The sequence below is a fragment of the Ursus americanus genome, chromosome 14 (assembly GCF_024610735.1).
Source record: "Ursus americanus isolate L20-20 chromosome 14, mUrsAme1.1.p, whole genome shotgun sequence".
NCBI lineage: Eukaryota > Metazoa > Chordata > Mammalia > Carnivora > Ursidae > Ursus > Ursus americanus.
In genome coordinates, this window is record NC_142140.1 from 11733557 (window position 1) to 11759860 (window position 26304).

Genomic DNA, 26304 nt, shown 5'->3' on the forward strand with positions numbered 1-26304 from the left:
TTTGAATATTAATCTTTCCTAGGGGTTTTCTGCTTATGCCAGATTAGATAATGTGGTAAATGGATTTGAAACAAATAAATCAAGAACGCATTTGCATTAATGCTTTCTATTTCCTAGAAATATTTCCCTGGTTAATTGTTAGATAACCCATGGTAAGCAAGTTATCAATTAATTGCTGAAAATGAATGTAGTGTGTCTTTTGCTTTGGTCTTTTCTTTCTCATTAAATGCTAATTTAATTGTTTAAGTAAACAAGGCCATTACAACAGTAGTCAATTCTTTGGAAAAATTGTTTAATGATATACAAATTTCACTTATAATTATGAATCAATTTTTCTATAATAAACAGATCTCAGAATTGGAGTTGTTTTAAATTATGGAAGTTGAATAGTCCATCTCCAAGGAAGTAATGTACCTAGAACTCTTAACTTTTTGAGAAAGTTCTTTATTACACAAGTGTGTATATTTTTATGATGTGTAATATAATTTATTTAGAAAATGAGTGAACTTTTAAAATAGTTGTCTTTAAGCTCTAAATTAAAAAGTGACCTGCTTGATAGAAACTTAAAAAAAAAAATGTCTGTCCTTACTTTTGAAAGAGAATCCCAAACAAAGTTTAATATTCTTTATTACTTTAACCCACCATAATGAATAGTCATTACTTTTGGAGTATTCTTGGGATGTTTCTCCAAGTCACAGTGATTTAGATGAGACCTGATTATTTTTTACAGTCTTGTGCCTATTTTTTTTCTAGTTGTTTTACTTTAAAATTTTCATTAAACTTAATACATCAGATGTCTTTGTTCCTAACATGACCCCTTATCAATAAATAGTAATTTCCCATCATGGATTATTAGTACATTTTATTTTATTTTTCTTACAAGAAGATTATTAGTAAATTTTAAAAATGTTATTGGCTTGTGGCACCTGGGTGGCTCAGTCAGTTAAGCATCTGACTATTGATTTCAGGTCAGGTCATGATCTCAGAGTTGTGAGGTCGAGCACCTGCTTAAGATTCTCTCTCTCCCCATTTGCCCCTCTCTACCTCCTCCTACGCCCAATCATGTGCATGCTCTCTCTCTCTCTAAAAAATAAGTTTAAAAAACTTGTTGGTTTTATTCAAAGTTTCATGAATCAAGCCACATCCAATCTAGCAGATGGAGAGGAGCCTTGAGGAACTGTGCAAAATGAGTTTTATAGGCAGATGGGAGCAGGAATAAGGAAGTTACACTAGGGGGAAAGTCAGTTGGTTATTGCAAGCTTACTTCCTTCAGGGGATGGCGAGAATCTATTGGGCAGGTTACCTAACTAGTGCTGATCAGGCAGGTCCTGACTGATTGGTTTAAGATTGCATTTCTGGGAGAGCCAAAACTATAAGTCTTCATATGGCAACATGAGGCTTAGCATAAGTGACTCCATTTTGGGCCTGTTCTCTTTGGGGTTTTTGTTTGTTTGTTTGTTTGTTTGTTTAAGATTTTATTTGAGAGAGAGAGAACAATAGTTGGGGGAAGTAGGGGCAGAGGGAGAGGGAGAAGCAGACTCCCAACTAAACAGGGAGCCTGACTCGTGGCTAGGTCCCAGGACTGTAAGATTGTGACTTTAGCTGAAGGCAGATGCTTAATTGAATGAGGCACCCAGGTGCCCCTTGGGCCTGTTGTCTTAACAATCAGTCCCACACTTTTGATCAGACTCTCAGAATGAGATCAAAATGTAAGGCACCACTGTGGAGTTCTTGGAGTTTTTTGCTGAATCTCTTTGTGGTATTCTCAAGTTATGATATTTGGTTCACAATCTTGAAGTTGGTCATTTTCTTCATTCCAGTTCTGATATTCTAGCCTTAGGGAGATCTTTTGGTTGGTGATTAAGGCTGTGAACATGCGTTTAAAGCTTTTGAGAGAATACAACATATTCGTGAAGCTACTATGATTATTATAAGTAAGGTAATTCCCAATATCTGGAGTGTACTTCAAAGCCATGTTCCCCAAGACCCAAAACAATCAGAATCAAGTAAATCAAAGAAAGCCCTCACTGAAGGACCCACTTTTTTAATCCAACTGGCTTATTTAGTGGTCTTTATGTAGTGGAGTCTCAACTTCCCCAGAAATGTCAATCCAAGTGCAGCAAGTGGTGTTGGCCATAGCACAAACACCTCCTTACTCAATTGAAAAAATAATCAATGGCTACCTTAGCATCCAGAACAATTTTGGCCAGAGACTCTAGGGATTTTGTTGTTTGGGGGCAGCTATAGCTTTAGCAGCAGATTGTATAATATCTTCAAGAGTTTACAGGAATTTCCTGGTCATAGCCTCATTGGTACTTACTCCTAGTAGGGATCTGCCCAAAATAGCTAATACTGAGTCATGAATGCATCCTGACATTTCCCCTTTATGTCTGTGGCTTGGGGCTGAAAAAGCAACAGCCATGAAGATCTGTAAAATGTAAGCATCTGTAGATCACAGGCTGTGTTATTCTGGTTAACCTTGCATTGTGTCCCTTTCTTTGGGCAGAGCCTGGATGCAAGGTTTCCTGGGTTTAGGGTTGTTACCCAAAGACAGGGAAATGGAACCCCAGGATCAGGGAGTCTGACATAAAGGAGGGGGTTGATAAGTTTGTTCCAGAGAAGCTGAGACATTGGAAATCAGGGAAAAGTTTGTCACAGGTAGAATGATAGGATTACCAGCATAGTGGCAAACCTACCCATTATTTTGAGGTTGGGTTACCCCCATTGCAATGGACAGATATATTTGAACAATAGCATTATTTTTCCAGGACAGAGTAAGGCAAAACATAGACAAATTAATCATAAAGACCTTCATAGTATAAAAATTAGGAAGAAGATGATCAGAGAGAGGAGGGTAGAAAGATACAGCATTGGTCAGTCTTCTTAGAGGAAGCAACGTACCTTGACATTGGCTACTTCTCTTCACAGCCAATTTGATTTTGAAGTTTCCATCTTTGCATAGGACGAGATGTGTGGTGGAGACTTCATCAGTTGTGAAGTATGGATCTGAGGTTTGACACCTTGTAATTCAGCAGTGGTGTCAGTGGTCAACAGTTCAGGGTAGGATCCCTTCCATGAATCCAACTTTTGCAAAAGTATCAGAATAAAATATTACATGAATGCAAAAAAACAAACAAAAAAACTTAAAAATACTCATGGTTACAGATCTGATGGGAGTTCATTATAATGGAATTGACAAGGAAATTTGGTTATTTCTGTGATATATAAAATTTTAAGATAATAACTAAATTATGACTGACAACATTATACCAGAACAATATCAGATTTCTAGGAATTTCACTGAATTTCTAAAACACTTATATTAATAAAATGAATCTATATAAATATAACCTAAGAAAGTTTAGCATTACTTAAGTTTTATTGGTGATATTTCCCATGTAATTTAACATATGGAATAAACTAGTTAGGTTAATATCTTCCAAGTGGGAGATAAATCCTTTGAGATGTTGAAGCACTCTGAGATATCACAAAGTTAGTTTGAGTTCACAAAGGCTCTAGTTAGATATTGATTTTGGGAAAATATCAAAAGGTTTGAATATGTGATTGATAGGATCACAGATCATCATGAAATAATATTTCACCCAAGTAACAATAGAAGATGTTAAAGGCAAATACAAAAGGTCGCATAATTATAAACCAAACTTAGCTTTTTTTTTTTTTTAAGATTTTATTTATTTATATGACAGAGAGACAGCCAGCGAGAGAGGGAACACAGCAGGGGAGTGGGAGAGGAAGAAGCAGGTTCATAGCGGAGGAGCCCGATGTGGGACTCGATTCTCGATCCCGGAACGCCAGGATCACGCCCTGAGCCGAGGGCAGACGCTTAACGACTGCACTACCCAGGCGCCCCCAAACTTAGCTCTTTTAATATTGAGAAGACTGGGGCTTTTTAGCTAATCAAGGACCTGAAAAAGATTACTGTGCTTCACATTAATTGTTTTGGTTAGAAAATCTTTGCTGTCCAGGCAGATTACTTAAAGGTAAAGAAACTTTTATAATCTCTTACCAAAAGCACATCAAAAGTCCAAGAAAATTCTGTTCTTTTAATGGAGAGAAAACCAAGTTCTAATTTTGTATCGGTGTACTTTCGATATTAAACCTCATTTTAAAAACTTAAATCGTTCCAATCTTAGCTTGGCCACACACAAAATTCTTTTCTCAAGATTTCTTTTCATAAATCTTCAACATTTTTATATCCATTCAGATTTTCTGTTTTTTCCTTATTCTGGAACAACCAAAGATTTGTTTGCTTCTACTCTTACTATTTCTAAGTTTTAATTACATTTATTGATTAGAATTCTTAACCCTTAGAATCTTTAATTCCTAGTGAAAATTAAGAGGTAAGCAGTTGTGGACTGTTAGGCCAGGATATCGTGGTTGGCAAATTTATAAATTCATAATTTCTAGAAGTATATTGTCTATCATAGTAAATTTTTCAGTGTGGTACAAAGCATGTGTAATAGACCCAAATATATTTGCCTCTGTAGAAAGGAGCAACAGTGGATAAACCTATGCTGAGTAGTTAATATTTGAGTATTTGGAAATGATGTGGCTTTGGAATAGAGTTGAGGTTCAGTGGTGTGGAATCTGGAGCTGATGACCAAGAAAGAATTCTTGAGACGTCTTTGGTGAAAAATGGTGGTTAATTAAAGCAGGGGGACAGGACCCGTGGGCAGAAAGAGCTGCTGCCCAGGGTTGTGAGGGGTGGCTGATTATATACTATGGGGTTGAAGGAGGTAAGGAAAAAGGGAGGTTGAGAAAGTACTTTCATATGTTAAAGAAGACTCACAGGATACCCGGGATACCAGAGGCCTTGCCATTGTCAAGCTAAGGTTGTTTTTCTCTCTAGCAAGTCACTAGCATTAAGATGGCTGGGGGCTTCCTGGAAGAATGTCACACATGTCCCACCCAAGAGTGGGGGGTGGGGGAAGGTCACAGGGTGTCAGCTTATGCTTTGTCTTCAGCCAGCCCTCTGCTCCCTCATCATTTCCCCCCTGAACAATTTTGATCCTTAAATCTTTAAGGTTGTTGAAGGTGGAAGGTCTCAGCTTCTGTAATGTCTTCCTGCTGAATAGGGGCATAGAGATATCCCTACCTATGGGTCAATATTGGTCAGTTGGGGAACAAATAGTGGAGTTATGAAAGGGGAGGCAGCTGAATCATGCAGATGAAATAGATGAACCTCCGTGAGTAGAAAGGATCATCTCTTAGCTGGAAGTTATGGCAGTGAAGGAGTCTTGACACTAGGAAGGGAAACAGCAGAAATGACAAAACAAGGTTAATGTTGTAACGAGAAAGAAAGATCTTTGATAGTTGACCTTTGATAATTTTCCTCTAGTCCAGGAGTTTACAGCAATCACTAAAGGAAAGAGATCATTTAAAGCCCCAATTTGAGTATTTATGTCAGTTAGAAACCCAGAAGTATTTTGGTAGTAATCTGGAATGTATACACAGCATTCTGATTTTATGATAGTGCAAGTTCTACCTTGTGCAAGTTAAAACATCTAATGCCATTCTATTTCGTAAAGCTGCTTTACATATTTGTATTGCCCTAGAATTTAACAGAGAAACACTATTTTGAGTGTCATTTAGGGCTTTGACCATGTACTCAAACAACATTCTCCAAAGAGGTAAAAAAGATAGAGGCTAGGTGGTCATACCAATGTAACACAAAACATGTGCACTATGGTTTTAAATTTGGAAGGTTGGCTGGGTTGGTAATGGTTTTAATAATGCATCCATGCATCCAGGCAAAAGCCAGAGTACAGTGGCTTATCCAGCAAGGGGGAAACTATGGACACAGGTTAGAGTCACATAGCCATTGGGTCCTAGCCAGGAGCAAGTCATAATACTGGGCCTCCTTGAACTACAGTCAGGATTCCAAGGGTTACTCGGTTTCAGAGTATGAATGTGCAATAATTTCAGGCCCATATTTGATTGGGGAGTTACAGCTTGATAATAATCCCTTTTTCTTCCAAATTGTATCATGAGCACATAGGACCAGGAAAATATATTTGAAGTCTGTATAAATATTTTTAAGGCTTTTGTCAATTGCAAAGCACAGGTGGGCACTATTAATCTGCTTTGGGGGCAGACATGTTTGCTGACAGGGCTTTGCCCTCTAGTCTTGAGTTAGACTTGATTATAGAATATCCAGTTTTTCGTACCCCTCTTTTCCATGAAACTATTACCATTGGTGAACCAACCATCCTCTGTATTTTTAATAGGGACATCTTAAATCTGGTCGACTAGGATAAACAAGATCAATAACCTCTGAACAGTTATGCTCTATAGAAGTACAATGGTCAGGTCCAGGCTTGAGGGTAGCTGGGTTTAACGTCTGACAGGTTGCAAGTATTATTTCAGGCATATCTACAAGCATAGCCTGGTATTTAATAAGCCAGCCTCCTATCATCTATTGGTGACCTTTGGTCTCTAAGACGTTCTGGACCTGATGTGAAGTCATTACTGTCCCATAGTGAGCTTTGAGGCTCCTTTTACCAGGAGGGCTGTTGTATGCTTGGCTAAAGCCTCTCCTTGTAATTGTCCATCCATAGAGGTGGCTTCCAGGATAAATATGACTTTGAGGGATGAAACCATTAAGAAGCCCTCTTTGTTTGAGGTCTAGCCTTAATATCTTTATAAGGAATCAATTAATAATGGCAAATGGGGGAAGACTTGTCAAGAGATAAGGGCATCCCCATTTCATCGTTCAGTCCAATCACAAGAAAAGTGGGATAATCCATTATCTCCACAAGCCCATAGTTAAGCCTATGGAGTGGGGTATGCTCTGGTTTTTAGGGAGTGATTTCATCATCCTAGCCACATAGAATCGGTCAAGGTGATAGCTGAGTTATACAACTGTTACGGAATCTATCCCATTTCCCAGCTCTTTAATCATGTGCCCATGGGGTCCTGTTATTATCCCTGCAGAATAATAAGCAAGGAGATTGTCTATACATGAGCTCCTGTGGTAATTTCTCTGAAGTTTGCCTCATGTTGTCTAGGTTAACCAAACATTTAAAGGCAATCAGATCTAGAATTTAACATCCACAAAGGTGTGTTATTTAAACATAATTTTTCTCTCTAACCCTCATTTCAAGAGAGAGCCAAATCAGGACTAATTTGTTTGCAAAACAATTCCAATTTGAACAAACTTGGCATAATTATTTACACAAGCTCAGCAAGAATAGTGATTGATCATATAGATCTTTTAGAATCTGCTTTGCTAGAACTTTTTTTTTTTTTTAAGATTTTATTTATTTATTCGACAGAGATAGAGACAGCCAGCGAGAGAGGGAACACAAGCAGGGGGAGTCAGAGAGGAAGAAGCAGGCTCATAGCAGAGGAGCCTGATGTGGGGCTCGATCCCATAACACCGGGATCATGCCCTGAGCCAAAGGCAGACGCTTAACTGCTGTGCCACCCAGGCACCCCTGCTAGAACTTTTATAAGGAATCTCTAGGTTGAACTTTTAGTAGCCTCTCCAGGCCAGAGCCAAGCCAAGTACTTGCCATCAGATGTGCCTGTAATACCTGTAGATTTGGGTAGATTCCTCTTCATGAGGTCCCCAAAGTATCCTGAGGCTCCTTCATCTGCCAGGAATCTGGTGAGGCTGCTGGGAACTCTGTAAGCAAGGTATCAGGCCAACATTTCCAAGGGGATTTATGGCTCCAGATTTCATAAAGTCAACCTTAGTTCCTTAAAGCTGTTTGGTCATATCTCAGTCTATGCATGTGTCTCAAATATGACATTGCAATCAAAGCCTTGGTAAAATAACCAATGTTTCCAGTGGTGTCCTGTTACAAGGAGAACAGATTCTTATTGAGCTTATGCAAATGACTATGATTGCCATGAAATAAATACTTACTGAGACCTTTTGAATTAGAGGGTTTGGGTAAAGAGAAAATTTAAATGCTTTAGTTTGCTTTATTATTATTTCTGTATATCACTGATGTGTTAAGAGAAAGTCTTAGTCTGGAAGAGCAAATACTAGAGAACCAGCAGTGTCTGAAGCAAGAGTCACAACACTATCATCTTTTAGTTCCTTTAATCCCATGTTACTAATTCTTGTTTAGTTTGAATGAAGCTCTGATTAGTTCTGGAAACTCTTACCCATTTCATTTTCTTGAGCTTAAAGATATCAAATACCTGTATTTGTCCTAAAATTCCTATATGAATCTCCTTGAAGATGAAACTCATTTTACAAGAGAATAACAATAATAAATGACAAAAACTCAGAATGGACATGGTTAGAGATCTGATGAGACGAAAGTTCACAATATAGCTGGCAAGGAAATCAGGTTATTTCTGTGACACATACACTTCAATAGCCAGAATATTGAGTGGTGATGAACTTATATTAACACACTAAAACTTTAGGAATTGCATATTATCTCTAGAATAGTTACAGCATTTACCCAAATGTAACCTAAGCCTTATCATTTTTTTAACAGTGCTTCCGGAGTAGCTTAACACACCAAAGAAAAGGGCCTAATGAGTTCAAGAGACTTCATTTACAAACTTGGGAAGTTTGTTAAGACCTTAGAAAGTTTTAAAGCACATGCCTGAATAGGATTACAGATTACAAAACTAATTTTATTTAACCAAGGTGATAAGAGATTTGAAAGGCAAGTATGTAGGGTTCTATAGTTGTTAGCAAAACTTAGCTCCTTTGATTTTGAGAAGTTAACTAAGTGATCAAAGACCTGATAATGACAAAACATACAAACTTTGTTTTCTGGACAAAGAGAAAACTGTTTACATTTTCTTATCCAGAGCAGATGAACAATTCAAGAAACCTTTGTCTTTTTAAACAGAAAGCAGACTTATATATCTTATACCACTGTACCTTAAAAATCTGTTCATTTCAATCTTAGTCTGTCCTGACTGCACCTAAAATTCCTTTTGAAAGATTTCCCTTCCCAAACCTTCACAACTTTCTTTTGCATTCTTAGAAACCTTAGTCTCCAGTGAAAACTAAGCAGTAACCAACTGAACTGTTACACCAGAATGCTTTAGATGGCAAATTTATGAATCAATTAAGCACAAAACATATTTACCAACAGATTTAAATATCCTTAGTTTCTTTGCAATAAGAAGTCAAAAGCACAAACCTACATCCAGTATTCAATGCTTTAGCACTTTATCCTATTTGGAAGAAGACCTAGATGTCCAATAAATTTAATTCCATTTATTATCCAAGCAAATCTTTAAAGTTTCAGGTTACCAAAGACTTTGAAAGCTCTTTTAACAATTACCCATGAAAACTTTGATGAGACGATTAACCATCATTTTAGTCATCTTTTTACCAACAACTCACAACAGAGATAACACGAGTTTGTTTGACCTTCAGTAAACCTCGATAGAATAAAAGTTTCACGTTTAGTGCTGATAACTTTAAAGACATGTCTATATTAATTAAATTGACAAACTTCTTAACTTAAATACTGAATTATGTTCCACGTGGGCTCACCCCATTTTTAATTTTTACCTGAGACACTGGTGGGGAAATCTGGAGTAGGTGGTGTTAAGTCCAGGGGTGCTCTTCTTGCTCCTTGATGGTGAGGGTAGGAGGAGCCATGGTGCCAGAGGCACCAAGGATGGTACAGAAGCCAGTTATGCAACAGCACCCAAGGTGGTGTAGAAAGAGAAGGGGGAGGGGAAGACAGAAGAGACAAAGTGCTGCCAGAAGGCAGAGAAAGGGTTCCCAGTTCTAGAGCTCGTCAGCTCCAACAGAGGACCAGACACCATGTTTTCCCACCAACAAGGGAGGATAGGCAGTCCATGTTGGGCTAGAGAAGACAGGGAATTTCCCCAAAACAAAGAGAGTTTTGGCAGCTTCCTGGGAATAGTCCTTAAAGTCCCCATCCCGAGGGAGACTACCCACAGTTGGCTCCAGTGATAGCCATTAATCTGGAAAATGAGTGAATGAGGGAGAAGCCCCCACATCTGTCAGGAGGAGGAACAGTGAGAGAGTCAGAGTCCCCTTTGCTAGGGAGGCCCTGTGTTTCCTCCAGCAATCTGGGTTTACTCGGAGGAGGCCTATTTAGATAATTATCCAACATGTCAGGAGAGAGTTTACTAGCTGACCCATTCAGGCAAACACATTCTGCAAGGGGTCCTTAGGTCGGGGCCCTGGTGTAGAGCAATGAAGGTACCCTAGGTCCATTTGCCCTGTTCCTTGCAGAAGAGATCTGATAGATCCCACTGAGGCCATGCAGTGTTACAGGAGATCAGTACTTTCCTAAATTTTGCAATCTGAATTGTTTCCAATGGGTTAAAAGGCACCCTAAGGGAGAATCCTTGGGAACCAAAGGAGAAGCCTACTGAAGCCATGCTTCCAGAAGAGTAAAGGATGTCCATTACCAAATCCCCCAACTCCCAGCTGGCATCCCATGCAGGATATGTCAGAGGTTCCCATGTGTCAAAAGTGACCAGAGGCATCCCTCAAACAAGACATCACTATTGATCACAATCCTGCCTTCCTGTGAAGGCATTCCTGCTGTAAAAGGCCCATAGGAGGGATGTAGGCATCCCTCCCCTACCCCATCGCATCCTAGGCTGCTAATGGATGCCTGGTGAATGGGCTGAAATATCCATGTCATGCCATCATATGTCTTGAAGGTTGTGTGCTGCCCTGATGTTTTAACCCATGGAAAATACTAGAAAAGTTTTACAAGGGGAAATTATCGAATTTTGTAGCCTAAGTAGTAGTTAGTAGAGGACATTGATGGAAAACAGTAAAGATGGAAATCCATCATAGTGTAAGCAACATTCCAACACATGTGGTCTTTACAGCCAACTTCCCTAGGAAACGGTCCCTGGTTGGGTTTTAGTTCAAGTGGGTACTGGTTTTGGCCGGCTCCAAGTGGAGGTCCTATGGCCATAAGTGGCTAGACCACGGATGTGAAGGGGATCACATTAGATCAATCAGGAGGAAACCTCACGTGGGAGTCTTAAGATTGGCAGCCGTGCTAGTCACTTAGGTGGCTGTCCTGTGCCCCAGACAGACAAATTTGTATAAAGACAACAGTAAAAAGAGGGCATCAAGTTTCTGGGTCTTATTACCATCCCGGCCAAGGTACTCACTTCCAGCCAAAAGGCAGGCTTTCTCCTCTCCATAGAGTAGCCACAGGCTAGAGGATTACAGCCTGAGCAATCAGCAGGAAAGTGTTGCAGTAAGAGGGAACTCCTTGAAGACCCCCTGGAGTGAGAGTAAAGGAAGAGTAAAGAAACCATTCACCACTTTTGCACCGAAGCTCAGAGTCCAGATGTAAAGACTCAAAGCCCCACGTTCGGCACCATATGATGTGGTTTTGGAATATAGTTGAGGTTCTGGAGCTGACCACCAAGAAAGAATTCTTGAGACGTCTTTGGTGAAAAATGGTGGTTAATTAAAGCAGGGGGACAGGACCCGTGGGCAGAAAGAGCTGCTGCCCAGGGTTGTGAGGGGTGGCTAATTATATACTATGGGGTTGGGGAAGGTAAGGAAAAAGGGAGGTTGAGAAAGTACTTTCATATGTTCAAGAAGGCTCTCAGGATACCGGAGGCCTTGCCATTGTCAAGTTAAGGTTGTTTTTCCTTCTAGCAAGTCATTAGCATTAAGATGGCTGGGGGCTTCCTGGAAGAATGTCACACATGTCCCACCCAAGAGTGGGGGGTAGGGGAAGGTCACAGGGTGTCAGCTTATGCTTTGTCTTCTCCCTCATCAGAAACAATATAGATTTTCAATGACTTTCCATCATTTGATTTATCTCAGTATAATTTTAGCAAAAATATTTTGGACACTATTTTTAAGTAGATGTGCCATAAAGTGTAATTATTGTTAAAAAGTTATTTATAAACTTTTATTTTACTTACATCCTCTTACCTCTTCTTAACTATGTTTAGATTACTTATGAAAACTTCATGAGACATTAAACACCCATCATCTCATCTTTCTTGCTGACAAATTCTGTAACAGACAAAACATGAGCTTATTTGACTTTTAGTAAACCTAGAATGAATAAAAGCCATATGCCCATATTATATCTAATACTGATAGCTCTAAAGACATGCTTGTTTTAATTAAAGCACAAACTTAAATTAGCTTTCATTTACTACAGATTATCATAGATCACATGGACTTTAAAAACATTTGGGTTAGTTTTTATATTTCTCAGACTATACCTAATTTATTCAGCACTTGTTTGTTTTTAAATGAGTTAAATAGAGGTTCTTAAAAATTACTTTTGGTAATACTATCCAGAGGTAGAAAAAAACCACACATCTGTAACATATACACATAGATATACATAAACATATGGACAGACATAAACAGATCCTACAGCTTTTGTTTTAAAATTATTTCCATAAGACTGGTATGATAATGCAAAACTCACTAGTTTATACAAGAACAGTCAGATCTGCGTTGTTTCTAGCAGATGAAGTAAGTTAGGGTTACCTGCTAAAATGATTTAAACTTTTCACTAACATTTATGGCAAAGAATTTTAAGATTTTCATAGGCCTAGTTTTCAATTAGCCTTTTTTTTTTTCTTTCTGGTAAAAATGACCTTGTTTTCCAAAGAAGATAAAATACATGATTTTACATCACAAAAGGTACAGAAAAAGAATGCAAGTTACACCAAGAAGGACTTTTGTTCCCTAAATCCAGATCTTTTACAACATTTACAATCCTTTTGAGATGAATAGGGGAGGTTTAGGAATTTGTAAAAAGGATACATGGCCTTTGAATTGTTTCTAGAGCTGCATTTCTGTTTTTGTAAACAATTTATAACACAAGGACAGTTGTTTTTAAGTCCTCAAGAATTGGGTAGCAACCTGAATGACATTAAGGGACTTGCCACCCATCCAACTACATTATCTTCACTTTGCTTCTTTATATCAGGAAGAAAATCTTCAATGAAGATGGAAATCAAAAGATTATTATGCTGTAGATTAGAGCTGCTTGTCTTTGGACTGTTTTTCTTCCCCTGTGGGTGCCTACTTTCATTTTAGCTTAAGGAAAAGGGCCTGAAAAAGAGCAATCAGGGTCTGAATATCAGCTTGCAGTTTGGCCAACTTCTGACCATAAACCTACTTTAAAAAATCCTTTGAAATATTTTGTCACATTTCAGCTGGGGCAAACAATAAATATTTCTAGCAGTATTGAATGACCCGTGAATTCAACGGGTGTCCCCCAGAATAGCCAAAAGACAGCCACTTAGACAAATTTCCTGAGAGTTGGCAACAGTCAGTAGGATCCTACCTGGAAATTAAGTGCAACCCACATTTCTGTCCAACCATATTTTTGGGACACCCCCCCCCCCCCAACACACACACACACACCTGACAGTTGTCAGGCCAAGTTTTCAGGACACAAAACAAGACAAAAAGACAGCAATAGTTTACTGTTGGGAGGAAAAAGGTCAGTAACCAAGTGGTCTAGATTTAGAAAGGATGGGACACATGACATTTTACCTTCCTTTCGTTACTAGACACTACAGAGATTTGGAAGAGCTGATTCTGGTAAGAATTCTCACCATCACTGGCTTCAGTGAGTTTTCCAAGGATCCCATCTGCATGCTCCAGAGTAAGTGGGGTTCAAAGTAGAGAAGATAGCCGCAATATCTACCAGAATTTTGCAAGGTTTCCTATGAATTTTGAGTTTCTCCTTGGCTGTTCATCAGAGAATCCCTTAGATCCCATCAACCCTGGGAACAGTCTGTATGCGGGCTCTCCTCTGAAGGTAGAGACAGGGGTGTTTTAAGAACTCGGTCATCTGTTGTTTACAGTCTTTTAGTCTCTTCAGAGTAGAAAGATAATTCAGATAGGGGATTAGTAGACTGTGAGCACTCAGGTAAAGGAGGATAGAGGGGAGAATTAGGATCCTGTCAGGCTTTTAGTTACTTCCTGTCTTTAACGTTGCCTTAGCCTTTTGCAGTGAATCTTTCAATGAAGTTATTTTGGAATCTTGAAGACTTTTGGAGACTTCTGCCTGCCAGTTAAAATAGGTAACCCATTCTGTTGGATTTGGGAACCATCGCTTTCAAAGTGCACTTGTTAACTGGATCATTACCCATAATGACCATTGTAATTCTAGACTGTTTTAGTAATATTTTGCCATTTTCACAGACATCTACAGTTTCCAAGGCTATTGTACTAAGATGTAAAATAAGCAGTGGTGCTAGAGGTAGTGCACTCAATTCTCTGAAATTTAGGATTCTACTTCTTTAGCTAAAGCCTTGAGTCTCTTAGAGCCAAATTAATACTTAAGAGAGGTGTACCAATGGGTTGGGGATTGTGATATCTTAGAATTAGGTGGTGAGTGCTCTAACACTTTTTAACTGCTTGACCCATGCCCACCATTTTTTTCATCTTTGGCTTCTGAGATTCCCATTGACAATAGATTTATCAATCTTTTCCCCAGTTACTATTGGTTCCTACTTATGTGTACATGATGTGAACAGAACTATGGACACCAGCAGTAACCAGAGATCGTACGATGAATTGGCCAAAAGAACACCTTTGGTGCACACCAGCAGCAGTTCCCAAAGCAGAACTACAGACTGAACCAGGACACTCCAACAAATGCTGATTGCAGACTAACCAAGGGTTAGGAACATGTTCCAGGTGGAACTGTCTGCCAGCTCAAGGCAACCAACAAATATCTGGACTGGGCCTGTGGACTAACTAAAAGGCCTAAGAACTAATGCTCTATTAAAGCCTCCCATTAGTCTAGATTGACCTGTTCACCCTAGACTGGAAAGCCAATTAGACTGGGAGCTTAACACAGAAAGAGCAGAACTTGCATCTAAGAATTTACCCATGGCCCTCAAATGGCAAGAAAGAGAACTCAGAAATTTTGAAGGGACCAATGCCTCTGTTCCTCATTGTCCCCAGAGCCATCAGAAGTGTCCTTTGGATCCTATCACTGCCACCAAACAAAAAAATTCAACTGACTAAATTTTAAAGATCTTATTGGCTTTATCCAACAATTCATGACCAGTGCTACATCCAATCTAGCAGATAGAAAGGAGCTCTGAGAAGCTATACAAAAGATTTATAGAGACAGAGGAAGCAAGAACAAGGTTATACTAGGCAAAAAGTGGGTTGTTATTACAAGTTTATTTTCCCTATAATGGATGGTAGGGGTCCATCAGGCAGGTTACCTAACTAGTGTTGATCAGGCTGTTCCTGACTGATTGGTGGAAGGTTCCATTTCTAAGACAGTTGAAACATAATTAAATCAAGTCCTTGTTTGGTGACATGGGGCTTAGTAAGCAACTCCATTTGGGGCCGTCTTGTTTTTAATATTGGACTGAGTTAAACAATTTAATAAAAGATGTCATATTGCTTGGTTTGAACATTTTAATACTGATAAGACCTTTAAAAATAGAGTTCTGAAGTGTCCCTCAAGCTGTTGCAGTAGGAAGCTCCTGAGCTCACCTTCCATACACACAGCAATCTACTACATTTGGAATTCCCATTAAAGGGAACCTAAAAACTGGATGAACAGAGCTTCCACAATAGGGAGCAGATGGAGACGTAGAAGAGGCAGAGATACAGTCTCACAAAGGAAGGAAACACACCAAGGCATGGCACTCTACGGTCTTTTGCCAAAGCAGTGAAAGATTGAAACTCCACATTAGGCACCTCAGCCATTGAATCCTGCACAGGAGAGACAAGCCCCCAAAACAACTGGCTTTGAATACCAACAGGGAATACGTCCAGGAAAACTGTAGAATTGTACAGAAAGGAAGACCTGCTGTTAAGGGGCTCATGCACAGACCCACTTGCCCTAAAAACCAGTGCAGAAACAACAAATCAAAAAGTACACAGACTTTTCAGGTGAAGGAGATGAACTTACTGACCTTGAAGCACCTGCCAGTGATGCAGGAGGCAGCTGGGCCTCTGACCAGGGACTGAGACCCGGGCAGCAGACCTTTGTGAATCCTACTTGTATATTGCTAATACCAGGGGAGGCAACCTGCTGAGAGCTGTGTACAACCATGCACCTTGGCTGGGTCTTACAGCTACAAGGACAATAACCCTGCCTACTAGCAAGCCCACCACAACCGCAGCTGGGCCTTTCAGCCAAACAAAGACTGTGCAGCCAGACAGGCTGGAGACCAACCCCACCTACCAGCATGCCTGCAGCCACTGCAGACCCGGGGGGGGGGGGGGGGTGGTGGCACATGCAGCTCATACAGAGGACACATCTGCAATACCTGAATCTGGTAGCCAGGGTGGATTGTACTTCCAGGACCTACAGGATATATACTACAAAAAGCCAGTATTTCAAAACTAAGACATAGCTGAACTAATACATGAAAACAAAAACAGAGGCAAAATGAGGAGATAGGGATATGTTGCAAACAAAAACAAAACCTCAGAAAAAGAACTAAATGAAACAGAGATAAGCAATAAAAAGTTCCAAAATAATGGCCATAAAGAAACTCACTGAACTCAGGGGAAGAAAGGATGAATGCAGTGAAAATTTCAGTAGAAAATATAAGCAAATATTCAATCAAAGTTGAAGAATACAATAACAGAAATAAAAAATCCACTTGAGGGAATCAACAGCAGATTCAAGGATACAGAAGAATGGAACAATTATCTGGTAGTCATGTTTGTGGAAATCACCCAAATAGCAGGAAGAAGAAGCAACTCAAATGAGGATAATTTGAGAGATTTCTATGAAAACATCAAAATAATATTCACGTTATAAGTGTCCCAGAAATAGGAAAAGGGGCAGAAAACTTATTCAAAGAAACATAGCTGAAAACTTCAATAACCTGGGGAAGGAAAGAGAACTCCAGGTCCAGGAAATACAAAGATTCCCAAAGAAGATGAAACCAAAGAGATCCACACTAAGACACATTAAAATTAACATGTAAAGATAAAAAGGGAATTTTAAAGCAGCAAGAGAAAAGCATTTAGTTACATGCAAGGGAAACACCCTAAGAGTATAATTGGCTTTTTGCAGAAATTTTGACTATACTGCGCTATCCTCTTACACACTGCTAAGTGCTGAAAGGAAAAAACCGACAGCCAAGGCTACTCCGCTGGCAAGGTTATTATTCAGAATAGAAGGAGATAGAGTTTCCCAGACAAACAAAAACCGAAGGAGAACCACTAAACCAGCTTTACAAGAAATATTAAAGGAATTAATTTAAGTAGAAGACAAAAGACTGTAACTAGAAATAAGAAAATACATGAAAAAAATTTCACTTGTAAAGACAAACGTATAGAAAAGGTAGTGGATTAAGCACTTAAAGTGGTAGTATGAGGGTTAAAACACAAAACTGGTAAAATCAACTAAATTACAATAATTACTTCAGGGATATACTACATAACAGGATGTTAAATATGTCAAAAACCTAAAACAGCGTGGGAGGGGAGTAAATATGTAACGTTTTAAAATGCGTTCAAGCTGAAATGATGACCAACTTAAAATAGACTGCTATATATGTGGCAGTTGTATAGCAAATCTATGAGCCTCACAACTAAAACTCTGTAATAGACACACACACAAAATTAAAAAATCCAAATATAACAGTAAAGAAAGTCATCAAATCATAAGAGATCAAGAGGAAGAACTGAGAACTACAAAAACACCCAGAAAATGATTAACCAAATGGCAAAAAGTACTTATCTATCAATGACTACCTTAAATGTAAAGGGTTTAAATGCTCTGATCAGAAGACACAGACCTACTGAATGGATTAAGAAAAAGATCCATCTATATGCTCCCTACGAGAGACTTACTTCAGACCTAAAGACACAGACTAAAAATGAAGAGACAGAAAAACACATTTTATGCAAATGGAAACAAAAAACAAAAAGGTAGCAATATTTCTGTCAGAATAGACTTTAAAATAAAGGTTGTCACAAACAAAGGGTGTTACATGACAATAAGGGATCCATCTAAAGAGAATATAACCCCACTTACATCAGTGGATAGATCATCCAGCCAATAAGGAAACGGTATCCTTGAACAACACATTACACTAGATGGGCTTAATAGATATATACAGAATATACCATCCCCAAAACAGCAAAATACACATTCTTCTCTATTGCACATGGAACAGTGTAAATCACATGTTAGATCATGAAACAAGTGTCAATAAACTTAAAATTATTTCATCATATCAAGCATCTCTTCTTTAAGTATGAAACTAAAAATCAACTGTAAGAAGAAAACTGGAAAAAGCACAAACCATTGAGGACTAAACAACATGCCACCATACAACCAATAGGTCCATGAAGAAATCAAGGAGAGAATCAGAAAATACCTTGAGACAAATTAAAATAAAAACACAATGCTCCAAAATCTAGAGGATGCAGCAAAAACAGTTTTAAGAGGTGGCTTATATTCTTAAATCTAAAGGTACTAAAAAAAAACCAAAGCTCAAAGTTGCTAGAAAGAAGGAAATAATAGACAAAAAAATAAGATAAATGAAACAGCTGGTTCTTTGAAAAGATAAACAGAATTGATAACACTTACCAAGCCTTATTGGGGGGGGGAAGATTAGTCTCAAATAAATCAGAAATAAAAGTAAAATTACAACTGCAATACCTCAGAAATACAGAGTATCATTAAAAACTACAATTATGCATCAACAAATTGGAAAACCTAGAAGAAGCAAATTCCTAGAAAAATACAATCTTCCAAGACTGAATCAGAAAAAAATAGAAAATCTGAACATATCAATTGATAGTAATGAAGTTGAATCAGTAATCAAAAAGCTCCCAACAAAGTCAAGGACAGACAGCTTCACAGGTGAATTCCAGCAAACATTTAAAATAAAGTTAATATCTACCATTCTCCAATTATTTCAAAAAGAGAAGAGAAAGGACTGCTTCCAAACTCATTCTATGAGGCCAGCATTACTGATACTAAACAAGACAAAGATACTATACAAACCAAAAAACTATAAGCTAATACCCCTGATGAATATAGATGAAAAAATCCTCAACAAAATATTAGCAAACCAAATTCAATATTACATTAAAGAGATCACAACATGATTAAGGGGGGTTTATAGCAGGGATACAAGCATGTCAACATCCACAAATCAATCAATGTGAGAAACCGCATAAATATAATGGATACAAATCCCATGATCATCTTGATAGATACAGAAAAAACCATTTGATAAAATTCAAAATCTATTTATGATAAAACTCTCAACAAAGTGTGGGCTTAGAGGAAATGTACCAAAACATAATAAAGGCCATATATGAGAAATTCATAGCTAACATCATACTCCTCTGTGAAAAGTTGAAATCCTTCCCTTTAAGATCAATAAGAACACAAGGATGCCCATTCTTGCCACTTTTATTCAATATAATATTGGAAACCTTAACTGCACAGCAGTTAGGTAAGAAAAAGGAATGAAAGGCATCCAAATTGGAAAGGAAGGAAGAAATAAAATTATCACAATTTGCAGATAGCATGATACTATATGTAGAAAACCCTAATGCCTCCACCCAAAAACTATTAAAACTGATAAATCAGTAAAGTTGCATGATATAAAATCAATGCATAATAGTGAACTAACAAAAAGGGAAATAAACAATCCCATTTACAATTGCATCAAAAAGAATAAAATAGCTAAGAATAAATTTAACCAAGGAGATGAGAGACCTGTACTCTGAAAATTATAAGACATTGATGAAAGAAGATGACTCAAATGAAAGAAATACCATGTTCATGGATTGGAAGAGTTAATACTGTTAAAATGTCCACATTACCCAAAGTAATCCACAGAATCAATGCAAAATTCCAATGGCAGTTTTCATAGAAGTAGAATAAATTCAATAAATAAAAATTCTAAAATTTGTATGGGACCATAGAAGACTCCAGATAGCCAAAATACTCTTGAAAAAGAACAACAAAGTTGGAGGCATTACACTCCCACAAGTCAAACTATATTACAAAGCTACAGTAATCCAAACAATAAAGTATTGGCATAAAAACCCATAGATCAATGGAACAGAATAGAGACCTCAGAAATAAACCCATGCATATGTGATCAATTTATGACAAAGGAGTTAATGACATATAATGGGAAAAGGACAGCATCTTTAATAAATCGTGTTGGAAAAGCTGGACAGCCACGTGCAAAAGAATTAATCTGTGTCAGTATCTTATACCATAAACAAAAACTAACTGAAAGTGGATTAAAGACTCAAAGATCTGAAACCAGAAAATGCCTAGGGAAAGAAAAAAAAAACAAACAAACATGGGCAGTAGCCTCTTTGACACTGGTTTTAGTGGCATTTTTGGATCTGTCTCCTCAGGCAAGGACAGCAAAAGAAAAAATAACCATCAACCAAAAAAAGGCAACCTACTGTATGAGAGAAGATGACGAGCTCATAGAACTCCATCTCAAAAAATATGATTTAAAAATGGGAAGAAGATTTGAATAGACATTTTTCCAAAAGAGGCATGCATATGACCACCAACCAGGTCATGAAAAGATGCTCAACATTGCTAACCACCAAGGATGCAAATCAAAACCACAATGAGATATCACCTCACACCTGCCAGAAAGACTATTATCAAAAACAAATGTTGGGAAGGATGTAGAGAAAAGGGAACCCTCATGCAGCGTTGGTAGGGGTGTACATTGGTATAGCCACTGTGAAATAGCACAGAGCTTCCTCAAAAAAATTTAAAAAATGGAACTACCATATGCTCTAGCAATTCTGCTTCTAGGTATTTATCTGAAAAAAAAAATGAAAACACTAATTTGAAAGACATATACACCCTCGCTTGTTCATTGCAGCATTATTACAAGAGCCAAGATACGGAAGCAACCTAAATGTCCATCAGTAGAGGAATGGGGAAAGAAGATGTGGTGTATATATACAATGGAGTATTATTCATCCATAAAAAAGAATGAGATCTTGCCATTTGTGACAACACAGATGGACCTAGAGGGTATTACACCAAATAAAGTAAGTCAGAATAAGACAAATGCTGTATGACTCCACTTATTTGTGGAATCTAAAAAACAAAACAGAAGCAGACTCATAAGTACAGAGAAAAAACTGACAGTTGTCCAACTGGGAGTAGTAGGTGGATGGATGAAATAGGTGAAGGGGATTAAGAGGTATATCTTCCAGTTATAAAATGAATACAATACAGGGATATAATGTACAGCATAGGGAATATGGTCAATAATATTGTAGCAACTTTGTATGGTGACAGTTGGTAAGTAGACATTGAGATGACCATTTTGTAATGTATATAAATATGAAAATACTACTTTGTATACCTAAAAATACTATATTAGTATGTCAGTTCTTAAAAAAATAATAATGATAAAAATATGTTTCTTTGTTTCATAAGCAAAAAACCTAAACTTACAAGTTAAAATAAGCCACTATTTCTTTCAGGGCATCTTATAAAAGCCCAAACAACATCTGAAGTTTTGGTTAGAGTATCTAACTTTATATATTTTCCAAAAGGGCTGGAACACTCCAACAGTCCAGTCCAGATAATTTTGCATGTTGCTTGAAAACTGAGAAAATAATTTCTGAATTCTGCAAAAGTTTTCTTATATTTACTTCTCTTTCACTCCAGCAAAGTACAGAAAGTTCAGGTTATCCAAAGCATGCAATTTAGCTGCTCAATTCCCTTTGGAGCAATCCAAAGTTAACAGCCTCAAAAAAAAAACAAAAACAAAAAACCATAAGTCTATTGGGCAGCTGGGAAAAAAAACACAACAAAACAGGGCCCAGAAATAGAGAAACCCTGGGACACAGGGCAGAATAGTTCATTTGCAAATATTTGTGAAATTTGTGTTAAGAAGGTGAACGTGATTCACTCTCAGATTTTCTAATACATGATAGAGGAGTTTGACCAAAACTTTTCTGAAATTGGGGATGAAGGTAGGGACTCTTAAAATAGGCTAGTTAATTTTAAGTATTAGTTTTAAGTATTTAATTTTAAGGTTGGATAATTTTAAGTATCTAACCAAATATTCTTAGAAAGTTAGAGCACAATAAAATCCTAAAAATAAATCTAGGAAAAACGTGCAAGGCCTATAAGAAAGAATATATAAACTTATTGACTACTTACACGAAGATAAACTAATGGTCAAGAATACTAGAATCAGAAGTATAAAAAAGTCCATTTTCCCCAAAGGCATGTATAATTTCAGTGCAATTCCCATCAATATATTACTGTGTATTTTTTTTATAACTTAAGAGTTACTTTAAACTTTACCAGGAAAAACAAGTGGATAAAAATAATCAAAATTATGGGAAAGGAAAAATGAAGAGCACCTTTGATAACAGGTGGATGTCAAAATTCTATTTTAAAGCAATGGTAATGAGAGTTGTCTGTCTGGTTTTAGCAAAGAAATACTTAAAATCAGAAGTTTCTTAAAATAGTGAATATACATAGGAATATATCAAATGAACAAAGTAGGAAAGAATAACTTATTCAGTATATGAGGTTGAGACAACTAGCTTTGTATTTGGAGAAGTTATTATATCCATGTATTAAAGTATATTAAAAACTAAATGCTTAGGCACTAAAAATATAAATGAAAGATAATGTTTAAGCAAAAAAAAAATAAAAACATAAGAATATAGACATAATGGGGATATGTAGGGACTAAATTCACAGACTTGACTCTGTAAAAATCATAAAACTCCCATAACTTAAACCACAATAAATAATAGCCAAATGATAGAAAAACAGATGTAATACCTATGGTACACACTGAATCTTATTTTATAAAGCAGCTTAAACTTTATGCTCACTCAGAATCCATCCACTACATTTAATAATCATTGGAGACCCCCTAAAACCTTTTGTGTACGTAGATTAAATATGTACTATATTGGAAGTTATGTATTCTTAATTTATTTAAAAATAACAAACTCATTAACTATTAACAGAAATAGTGTTTGTATTAAAAACATTTTTTGCCAAAGCAAAAAAAAAAAAAAAGAATGGCATTATTTTATATTTTGTTAATCTTTGTAATTCATACCTGCTTCATATCTGCTTCTGTACTCAATCCGATGTAATATCTCATATCACATGGCCTCTGCAAGCATGGTTGACAAAGATGAGAAAAAGGCCAAGGAAACCCCAGAATTGCTGGATTCAGAATTAGAGAATCATGGAACTTTACATCAAAAACTAGGGATGTACTGTATGGTGACTAACATAATATAATAAAAAAATATTTAAAAAAGAATCAGTAAGCACTGGAACCAATGCCAGCAAATACCTACCTTCAGACTTATTTAAGAAAAGGGGAGGTGGCATGGGGAAAGAGGGAAGGAAAATGAACTCTAACCATTTTACGCCACTGTTGTTAGAGCATTAGGTCTTGGTGCCAAAAGCAAAACAATCTTAACTGATCAAACTCTCCTTGTATAAGTGGTTCCATCTTGGCATCAACATCCCATAACATTCTGAAAAGGCTGAAAATAGGGGTGCCTGGGTGGCTCAGTTCCTAAGCGTCTACCTTCGGCTCAGGTCATGATCCCAGGGTCCTGGGATCGAGCCCCACCTTGGGCTCCCTGCTCAGCGGGAAGCCTGCTTCTCCCTCTCCCAATCCCCCTGCTTGTGTTCCCTCTGTCGCTGTCTCTCTCTGTCAAATAAATAAAAAAAATATTTTAAAAAAAGGCTGAAAATAAGTAAAACCCGTGTTACAGAGCCCATTTTGGTGACAGAAGTGAGGCTTAAATGGTTTTCGGGTAAGCAATCTCACTACCCACTTTTCCCCTCTGTACTTATTTACATAGATAAACAGGAACAGGACCTGGCTTTATAGATAGGGAAAACAGAGTTCAGCTTAGTAGTATGTATTCCAGGGACAGAATGGAAGAGGATTAGGAAAAGAACATGGTATCCTGTTACATATAGGACCCCTGGAATTGGTTGAGCTTCTATAGTTCAAGATACAAGAGCCAGAAATAAGCGAAACCATAGTGAGACTCTGAGCTCAAAGTGCTGTGTTTCATGATCCAGATAGGGACATAGAATGGCCAGAATCATTGCAGGGGGCAAGGAAGGTTGTGTTCTCCCCACTGCTGCCTAGAACTCGGAAGTGCACCAGTTCCCTGGGGTCGATCCTGTGTTACATATCTATCTAATCGTTTCATTTTTCTCTTCCAGGACACACAGGAAGACTACATTTCCAGAGCCTCCCTTACAGTTAGTTTGCAGGCATGTAACTGGATTCTGAGGCAGGAATGTGGGCAGATACTATATAGACCATTCAATGTTTGGCCACAAAGCTTCCCTGTCCTTCTTTGATAATCTCTGAGGCCAGCTATTTCGGATACAGCATCACAAGATGGAAAATTCCTGGATCCCTGTGTCACCATTTAGAGGAAAGCTGCCAAGGCTAGCCAAGAAGCACAAAGCAGCCTGTTGTGTGAAAGAGAAATAAACTTTTGTTGTAATCTGTTGAGACTTACACGTTTCTTTATTACTGCAGCATTGTGTAGCTGTCGTGACTCACACACAGCTCAACAATGAAAATTTGAGATCTGCAGATCATCCTTGACTTTGATAGTAGAGGGCTGATTATAAGCAGTGAAGCTTATAAAATTACCTCTTGGGTAAAAGCTGTGTGGGAACTACACCGAGAGGGGAAGAACAAAGCAGACGAACTAAGCCCTCTTCCAATAACTTAGTTTGTGATCATATGTATGTATATACCCCGTTGTGCCATCCTCCCTTTAGTGAAAGGGAACAGCCTAAGAAAAGCTCATTGACAATTATCACAGGAATGGAGAACAGAGATACCATTATTTTTGCATACATGGGAAATGTAATCTTTTTTGATGTCCCAGGTTAGTATATAGGGATTATACTTCTGTCAAGCACAAAAAAGAGAAAAAAAAATCAAAAGCTGATCTCAGGTGCCAGGTCCAAAAATTATAATCACACTCATCTCCTTTCAAAGCCCTGCTCCATCATGTCTCAAGAGCCTTGGGATCTCAGTGGAACTATCTAGCTCAAAACAAATTTTTAAAAAGCTTATGTTTCTGGTAAGGTAAAGAGAATCTGTCCTGGAGCAAGTCTCCCTCTGCCAAATGAGAATCTACTTCCAGCCTATGCCTTGCGAAAGGACGTGAATGTTTGTTACGCAAGCCAAACCTGTATTTACTGATGTGGTAGCCAGCTGACAGACCCGAGACTGCTCGCGATGAACAATGGCAAGAAAAGAAACAGTCCAAGCAGAAATGATGATCTATGGAAATTGCATCACTATTCATGACAAAGGCCATAATTCCCTATTGTCCACACAAGACCGGTTATTCAGACATCCCTTTAGACGAGGGACCCTATCAATCATTTAGTTTGGGTATCAGGAAAGATTAAATTTTTTTAAAATATTTTTTTTTATTTGAGAGAGAGAGAGGGAGGGAGAGAGAATCTGAAGCAGACTCTGCACTGAGCACAAAGCCCGATGTGGGGCTCAAACCCACAGCTGCAAGATCATGACCTGAGCCGAAACCAAGAGGCAGACACTTAACTGATTGGGCCACCTAGGCACCCCAAGGCTTAATTTTTAATTACAACCACCAGATTATTTCCCAGTGTTTAAAACAATAGCAGCAATATTATTGTATATTCCAAACTTGCTGGTGTGATTTATCAAAAATAAGAATCTTGAACTCTCCATCACTCTCCATTTGAACTGATAAAAGCTTTAGAACAAATCCAATGGCCCTCATTTTGTTCCAGGCTGTTAGTCTGTCTACCTCTAAGATCCAGCACACTAAATGTTTTGTGGCGTAGTGCTAAGGGAAGTCATCCCACCACTAGACGACCCATAACACTGAATTATTCATGGGCTTCTTATTTCAAAGTCTGTTATAACTCAGGGTGCCTCTGGGATTTAGGTTCTTCATTAACACTGTGATAGACCTTCTGCACCCCAGCGGTGGGGGGGAGGGGGGTGTACTTAAATAGAGGTAATCGGTATTAATGCCAAACCTAGTTTACAGCTCCTGTAAAAGAAAAGAAGGTATCTCGGTAAGGTCAAATGCAAATATGACGATGAACTGTTGTATAAGACACTATTTTAAGAGCTCAGGTTGTTTCAATTTTATCATGTGTCCTTGGGTAAATGTAAAATGTTGAAATGCTTTCCAAATTGGGCATTTAGGGGACAGGGGAGGGAGAGAATAAGAAATATTTCTCTGTGGGTTATTTGATATCAAGAGTAGGAGTTCCTAAATCCCCATTTTCAGAAGTGACCTAGAATCAACAAAGTTCTAGGTGAAAATCATACATAAGGCAAGTCAAT